At 37.2% G+C, this 7,251-nt stretch overlaps 1 protein-coding gene and 2 long non-coding RNA genes across 16 annotated transcripts in view; all 3 read left to right on the top strand.

Annotated features, from left to right (window-relative positions):
- LOC102673032 (E3 ubiquitin-protein ligase MYCBP2) overlaps positions 1-7,251 on the top strand; it is a 183,770-nt gene that overhangs the window by 135,678 nt on the left and 40,841 nt on the right. The window lies entirely within an intron of this gene.
- Positions 1,321-7,251, top strand: part of LOC116186172 — an 11,871-nt gene continuing 5,940 nt past the window's right edge. Inside the window, exon 1 of the long non-coding RNA XR_004151123.1 lies at positions 1,321-1,333. This is a non-coding gene — a long non-coding RNA (uncharacterized LOC116186172). The remainder of the gene's footprint in view (positions 1,334-7,251) is intronic.
- The window catches only part of LOC116186171, a 3,273-nt gene continuing 618 nt past the window's right edge, over positions 4,597-7,251 (top strand). The window contains exons 1-2 of the long non-coding RNA XR_004151122.1: positions 4,597-4,608; positions 6,069-6,073. This is a non-coding gene — a long non-coding RNA (uncharacterized LOC116186171). The remainder of the gene's footprint in view (positions 4,609-6,068; positions 6,074-7,251) is intronic.

Here is a 7,251-nt window from a genome sequence, read left to right as displayed (position 1 = left end):
TTTTTTTTTTTTTTTTTTTTTTTTTTTTTTTTTTTTCCCCTCGTAAATCGATTTTACTCGATCAAAATCAATTTACTACGTTCGATGTAACGAGATAACGAGTTTTGCAAATTTATTGCGTAAAATGTGCATAATTATAACCGACGCAAAATACGTTCACATGTTGCGTTTGCGTAAGCTATCGCTCTCGAGGACGAGAAAAATGAATTATTTATCGAATTGTTTCACCTTTTTTCTCGTTGAAAAAAAAAAAGTTGTATTATTTTTCAATTCTTAAAATTAGTTCTCTTCTTTTTCTTCTTCTTCTCGCAAGAAAGAAGAGAGATTTTATTTTAGAAAATAGCGCAACGTGTGAGAAATAAAGCGCGATCGATAAACGTGCAAAATTAGAATACGAATGCGAAACGTATTTTATCGCGTTAAATGTCGAAGCAACGAAGAAGTATCTTGCGCGACCCGATACCAAAGGTTGTTTCCACGTGGATAAATCGGCACACGACTCCACTTCAATACTATTTTGTAAAGAGGAAACAGAAACGTATAGCGTAATTTTTTTTTTTTTTTTTTACATATTGTATTTTATATGAATTTTTCAATATGACAAAAGCGGGGTGCAAAGGTGCATGGTGGTGCCTCTTCCGAAACCATCGATTCGCCTATTGTCACTTTTTTTTTTTTTTTTTTTTTTTTTTTTTTTTAATTAAAATTCAAATAATTGAAATTCCATGGAAACGCGTTCCCTCGTTCGGTATCAATAGAAACATTTCCGGAGCGACAAGCTCGTGACAGCGTGTATGTATATTAGATTTTCATTTTTCACGCGTGCGGGGTGGCCGGTCGATGTCCTGAGTATTCCTGTATCTCTCCGCGTTCAGAAGTAATCCGCGGCTTCGAACGGAAATACAAATAATCAGTTTATCACGAATTCAATAAAGATCGTTAATATTTATAATACATGGTCGTATTTCATATTAAATCGGCGTCGCTTTTAGAGTTAAACAACGAATGGGATATCGAAAAACTTTTCAACCGTACGTTCTATCGAGTTTCTTTTCTTCAAAGCGATGTATAAATTTATATACAAGATTTCTTTCCGAGAAGTTTAAAGAGAAGTTATTATCGTGTGCATCGGAAAAGAAAGAAAGGGGAAAAAAATTTCCGATTTATCAATCTAAAAATAATCTAAAACTTGGATTTCTCAACGATAATTTGGAACGATTACTTTTTTACGAAGAAGATCGAGAGAATTTTCGACATTTTGATTTCAATACAGCTACGTCCTACCAATTGATTTTAATAGCGTGATACTAATTTTTTCGAAAGTAAAAGAAACGTTTACGGATTTATTCTGTAAATTCAAAAGGGATGAAAGGAATAAGGGAGGAAATTTTTTTAAGCGACCGACGATAAATCGAGAAGCTTTTTAAACGATCGAAGCGAGTGATTAAAATCCTACCTATATAAATCTACATAGCGGAAAAATTGAAGAAATTATGTCCATTCCAATTCCGGCGATCGTTATGCGGCTATATTTTGTTAAAAAAAAGAAAAGAAGAAAAACTCGCGATACGCGAGTATGGCAAACGGTCGCGTATTTATCTTTGGTTCGTTTTGCCCACTGTTCAAAAGTTCATGAAAACAGAGCTTTTGGGAGATGAACCCGGTAAACGAATATAATCGCACGTTGGCCACGGTGCGGCCTATTTTGCGAGCCGCGAAAACGAGCCAAGACATGGGAGGGGGCGCATCAATATGCGCGGGCAGGGAATTCGTTGAATCGCGATGGAAATCGGTCGAAATATCCCCGTGAAAAAAAAGGAAAATTGGCGACCAGCCGCAATTTTTCGCCCGCTGCTGCCTCCATTATGCATCCGTGACAAAAAGTATTAATATTTGACGTTTCGGTTTCCGTCTTTTTTCTACTTTTTTTCTTTCTTTTTTTTTTTTTCTTTTACACTCTTTAATTATCGTTTTTATCGTTAGATAAAAAATATATATATATATATATATATATTTTAAAATGTATTATCTAATATAAAAAAATATGATGAAAAATGTAAATTGACCTATTAAGTTTATTTAACGATTTTCCGATTATTTTTTTTCGCGACGAATGGACATTTGAAATTGTTTTATTAATAATGAAATTAACCGAGCATGATGGAAAAAATTTGACGGGAATTTAGTTACGAGTTTAATTAGTGGATGATCGATGAAATCTCGATTTATAGAAACGTTGGAAACGTTCGAATTATTATTCCCAATTGATTATTCTTTTCTGATATGGTCAAAAGAATATTTATTTGTTAACTTTTTTTTTTTTCATTTTTATATACCGAGAATATAATTATAATTTCATTGTTACAGTATATTCCGTTTTCACAAACGTTCATTCATTTTAAGAAACATTTTATATCGGATACATTTTATTTGAACGTTCATACATGATCGTACACGTTTCGCGCGAAAAATCTTTCCGCGAAACGCGATATTAATAATCTCTATCTAATCTATCTAATCTAATCAGGATAGATCATATATAATTTGAAACGTATTGGCGACCTCGCTTGTACATTCCATCGTGTTTATTTCGATCGAATTAACGTCGTCCACGGTTTACACGATTATTTATTCTTTAATTCATCTCGTAACCGGCCTACTCGCATTTTTTAAAGACAAATGTCTCAAATGGCATTTATCGCCCAATGACCCGATCGCCCTTTGACCTGCGACTTCCTGTCACGATTCTGATTCTAAGAATCGGTCGGCGCTACCGGCTGCATCGTGTTGCCATCTAGCCAGCCGGCATTAAACTCTCCGCCACGAACTTTTCTTTATTCCCCCGCTCCATCGATACCTCGTAAACCTTGCTAACCATCCCACGAAACAAACGCGTATAAAGCGCTTGGCCGACGAGTCGATCGAAAGAATCTTGAGAAAATATACTTCGCGTTTCTTTTCGAGTCGCTTCGATCCAAATGTTTGCGATAAATGATATTGCAAATACTTTTCGTGCCTACTGTATCTTTTATACGCTCAGATAATACTTGTTTCTCGCTTCAAGAATTTTGTAAAGATTTTTCTCTACAACTTTTTAAACGGGAGAAGCGCGAAAGATTGAGATGCAAGTTTGAAGTGTCGCGACGTTGAGAAAGAAAATTCTCGCAAGATTTTTTCTTTTTCTTTTTTTAGTAGCTCAGTTTTCACGAAATTCTCGAAAAGCATTGTCCCGAAACGTTTAGATGCGATACGAAGTGGTAGCTATAACTTCGATACCACCACAATTGCAATTTATTTCGATCCTCTGAATTACATTCGATGACGGCGGTATACGAAACGATATATAAAACGATCGTATCTCCGGGTGGCCGCTCTTTATTCGTCAAAATACGGCCCCGTGATTGCGCCCCGGCTAACAATTCGGGACGAAGCTTTATCGAACGCCTTATTGATGCGATCTGGAGTGACCTTGATTCGTTTTTGCGGCTCGTTCTCGTTTCGACCACGACAATTTCGGTGATCGACCCGATCGTGCTCTACACGTTGCGCGTACGTTCATCCAACGATGTTTCTCGAGACTCCAGTTTATCATCGTCGACGTTACGTTTCTCCTTTTCTTCATCCTTTTACTTTTCGTATTCCGTTGTATTCGAATTTATTATATCTCGCGCAATTTATTATTAATATTGAAAAAAAAAGAAATAATATGAAATGAAAGTCACTTTTCTCTCTCTTTTTTTTTATCGAATAAAATTATGCGAATAAAGTGGAAGTGGAAATCGATGATTTGGAGGCGACGAAAGAAGAAGAAGCGCGAAGACAAAAAGGCGACCAGTGACGGGAACGGGACGAATTAAGTTCTCAGCTCAACTCGATTCAGAGATCGCTTCCGCCACGATGATCTCATCCCTCCTCCTACAATTTGATCGGTGCGCATGCTGCTATTAGGGGGAATTACTCCTCTTTCCGCCTTGGAAAGTCTATTAAAGACACAATAGTCGTCGCATCGTGGTCTTTCGCAGACCGTTCCTTTCCACCGATTTTATCGCCCTTGTCCTTCGCCCTACGCCCTTCCAATTCTATCCATCATTCGTTCGTTCTTTCTTAAACGTTACACCTTTAACATCGTATGAATAAATGCTACGTTATAAAATTCGAAACGTATAACGATTCTCTTTGTATGAAACTTTTTCTGTTTAATTGCCGCGTCAATGGTAAACTCGACGATGGCATTTCTTGAATATCATTTAACGCCATTTAAGACAATTTCGGACACGGCAATTTCTGCTACACTTTGTACGTAAAATGCTGATTCTTACGCGTGTTAAATTTTTCAACGTCGGTCGAAAACGAGGAACGATCAATTGCTCGACAATGTCGTTCGAATTCTTCGTTTGAAGAGCGCGTCTTCTTTGATTGCTGGCTCTTTCTCGCTCCCCCTCTCGAAATTTGTGAAGTGTCGAGCAAAGTGGATCGACTCGAGCGTGGTTAAACCGGCCGCGATCTTTTTCCAACCTCGAAGGCGTTTCATTAAAGTCGATTTTATCGGCGTAATCGGCGACATTACGTAAGGAATGGGTCGGCGCTTGGTGGAAGGCTATTAAGATCGTTTCTGGTGGAAATCGAGTGGCTCGATAACTCTTTCGAGGCCCTCTCGACGGAGCGGCCGATAAGTCTTTTCGACCATCAGTCAATGCACAGCTCTCCATCGTTGTCGAAATCGTGCGAAGGATGATGTTGGTGCGCGCCTCATTTTTCATCGAAAATCACCACCTTCGTCCTGTTTATTTTTTTGTATGAAATTCTTCTTCTTCGTTTTTAAATTTTTCTCTAATTTTGAGACGAGAAAAACAGAGAGATTCATACATTGGATCATTGATGTTAGAAAAATTAATTTCATTACAGGATCATTTTATTCTTGATTTTTGTCACTTTGACTTCTATCGAAATCTGAGATTCTATTCTTCTATTCTTCAACATTTACGATTACGCTCGAAATTGTAATCTTATTCAGATTACCCTCGTTCTTGGTGTATTATGACAAATTGGTCTGATTTTAATATCAAATGTGACCTCGCGAATAAAAGAGGAAAATGAATATGATACGGAATTTTAAAAAGCTCTTGACGAGATTTAAAGTATCTGGTAAGAGGAGGGAAAACTAAAAAGTTTTAACTAATAAATTATTTTCAAGAAGTATTTCTACCAATTTTTATTTCTATCGTTGAATTTCGTTAATTTCCGAAACATCGTTCGTATCTTTCATCTCTTAACGAGTTGAAAATGCTTTTCTCTCTCTCTCTTTCTCTCTCTTCGCATTCTTTTCTATCGTTTTGGATTCCTCGCGTAACTCTTTCAATTCCCACGAAGTCTATCGAGAAACGAAGAAAGATTTAAAATATAAAATTCTTTCTTCGAGTTAATTCTTAATTCCAGATTTTAACGAGCCGATCACGTATTCGGAATTTGTAAACAACCGCTTGGGAAATAGATTTCCTCCGCGTTTCCTTTCCCCTTTTTTATTATTTAAATTACGTGAAAATAGGAAAAGAGAGAGAGAGAGAGAGAGAAATAAAAATCGTATAAATATTTTTTGGAATTCTTTGTGGTAAAAGTTTTAGAAAAAAAGAAAATTTCTTCACGAAGAAATGCTCGTAGCTAAAAGGCAAATCCCTCTTCCAGTTTCTTTACGCTTGTTTACAGCAACGGATCTCAACCGAGAGATCTCCGTTTCCTCTAGCTCGCTAACGTTTCCAAGAGGACGATAGTTGTCCCCTTCTTTACCTCGTGGACGTGGTATTCGGTTGGTTTCGTTTTAACGAAGTAATATAATCGCGTTGAAAGAACGCGATGCCACGCGAGGCTGAAAATTGCATTTTCACGCGAGTATGCGGTTCCCACTCACGGCTCCCTCGACAACGAAGAATTTCCCGCCCGAAAACAAACCCAAACGTAATTGGAGCTCATTAACGCGTAATTTATTCTTCTAACCGCAATTTCTTTTCCTTCGAAATAATCGATCCGATTCTTTTCCTTTCCAAATCGAGTATCGAGCGAAATAAGCCGAGATAAGGTGTTGAGAGAGCAAGCAAGAAGATTTAATAAGCGTATGAAACCGCAAGATTGCATTTTTTTGATAGATATATGTATACGCAGAGGATAAAGTATAGGTGAAATTACCGTCTTGATTTACATCGATATTATCCGGGAGAAAAATGGGGTGAATAAAAGTTGCTTCAAAATGACGGTAGAATTGGAATCTAAATCAAATCTTTCTATCTCTCTTTATCTTAAAATTATAGTTGATAAGCTTCGAATTTTCGCGATGGTAAAAATAGAATTTAATTATTTACCTATTCGAGGAATAAATGGAAAATCGATCACGATTTCTTTTTCGTGAAAAAATCGGAAAAAGGAAATCTGAGACGTCGTTTGAGCCGCGATGTTCGATGAACGTTTCGAGAACAGCGAACCGGAACCCGCATCGGATATTTCGAATGGTTGACGCGGTTTCTTTCACACGGTCGATGAGAAACTTTGGACACGCTGGTTTTTTAAACGCGCCTCCCTTCGATCTCCTCGACCTCGAACCCATCAATGGTTTAGATTTTCCGGAAGTCCTAATTTTGTTTCCTAATCTTGCGGTTTACGATAATCCTCGCAACATCGACTCGTTTGAATTATAGAACGGATTAAACTCGTTACGATTTAACGTTGTTTCGAACGAGAATTAAGAGAAATATTGGACGTTATCATTGTCGCGGCGAGGCCTTGCCCTTTGTCGGGCCAAAGTTTTAAGAGAATTAATTATCGAGGAGAAGATGGGGGTGAAATGGAAATAGATAATAGAAGATTGAATGGCGAGGTGTGGATGAAAAGCGAAATTCTATTCTCATTTAAGGGAGTAAACGAATTACACGGGCTGGCCAACAATAAGATTCTCCTCGCGGGTTTCGTTTTATTGGACGGTTAAACGACGTAACGAGCTTTCTTTCCAACGATCCTGAATTCCGTTCCAATTCGATCAGCTTATTAAACAGCGATGGGGGCAAGTCGATATTTAAGGAATTTCAATATATACACGAAATTCCATCCCTCCGGTAAACTTCGTTTTAATGGAAAAATTTGAATTAGGTCACGATGGATCGAAATATTCGTCGGATTATACTAAAGTAATTAGCTATCTTTATCGTTCGATGTATTTTTCTTAAGTTAAATCGAAAAGAAACTTTTTTTTTTCTGTTTTTTTTT

The sequence above is a fragment of the Apis dorsata genome, unplaced genomic scaffold, assembly GCF_000469605.1.
Source record: "Apis dorsata unplaced genomic scaffold, Apis dorsata 1.3 scaffold_486, whole genome shotgun sequence".
In the NCBI taxonomy this organism is placed as follows: Eukaryota; Metazoa; Arthropoda; class Insecta; order Hymenoptera; family Apidae; genus Apis; species Apis dorsata.
Note: the sequence above shows the minus strand (reverse complement) of the source record. Positions and strands in the feature narration are given on the sequence as shown.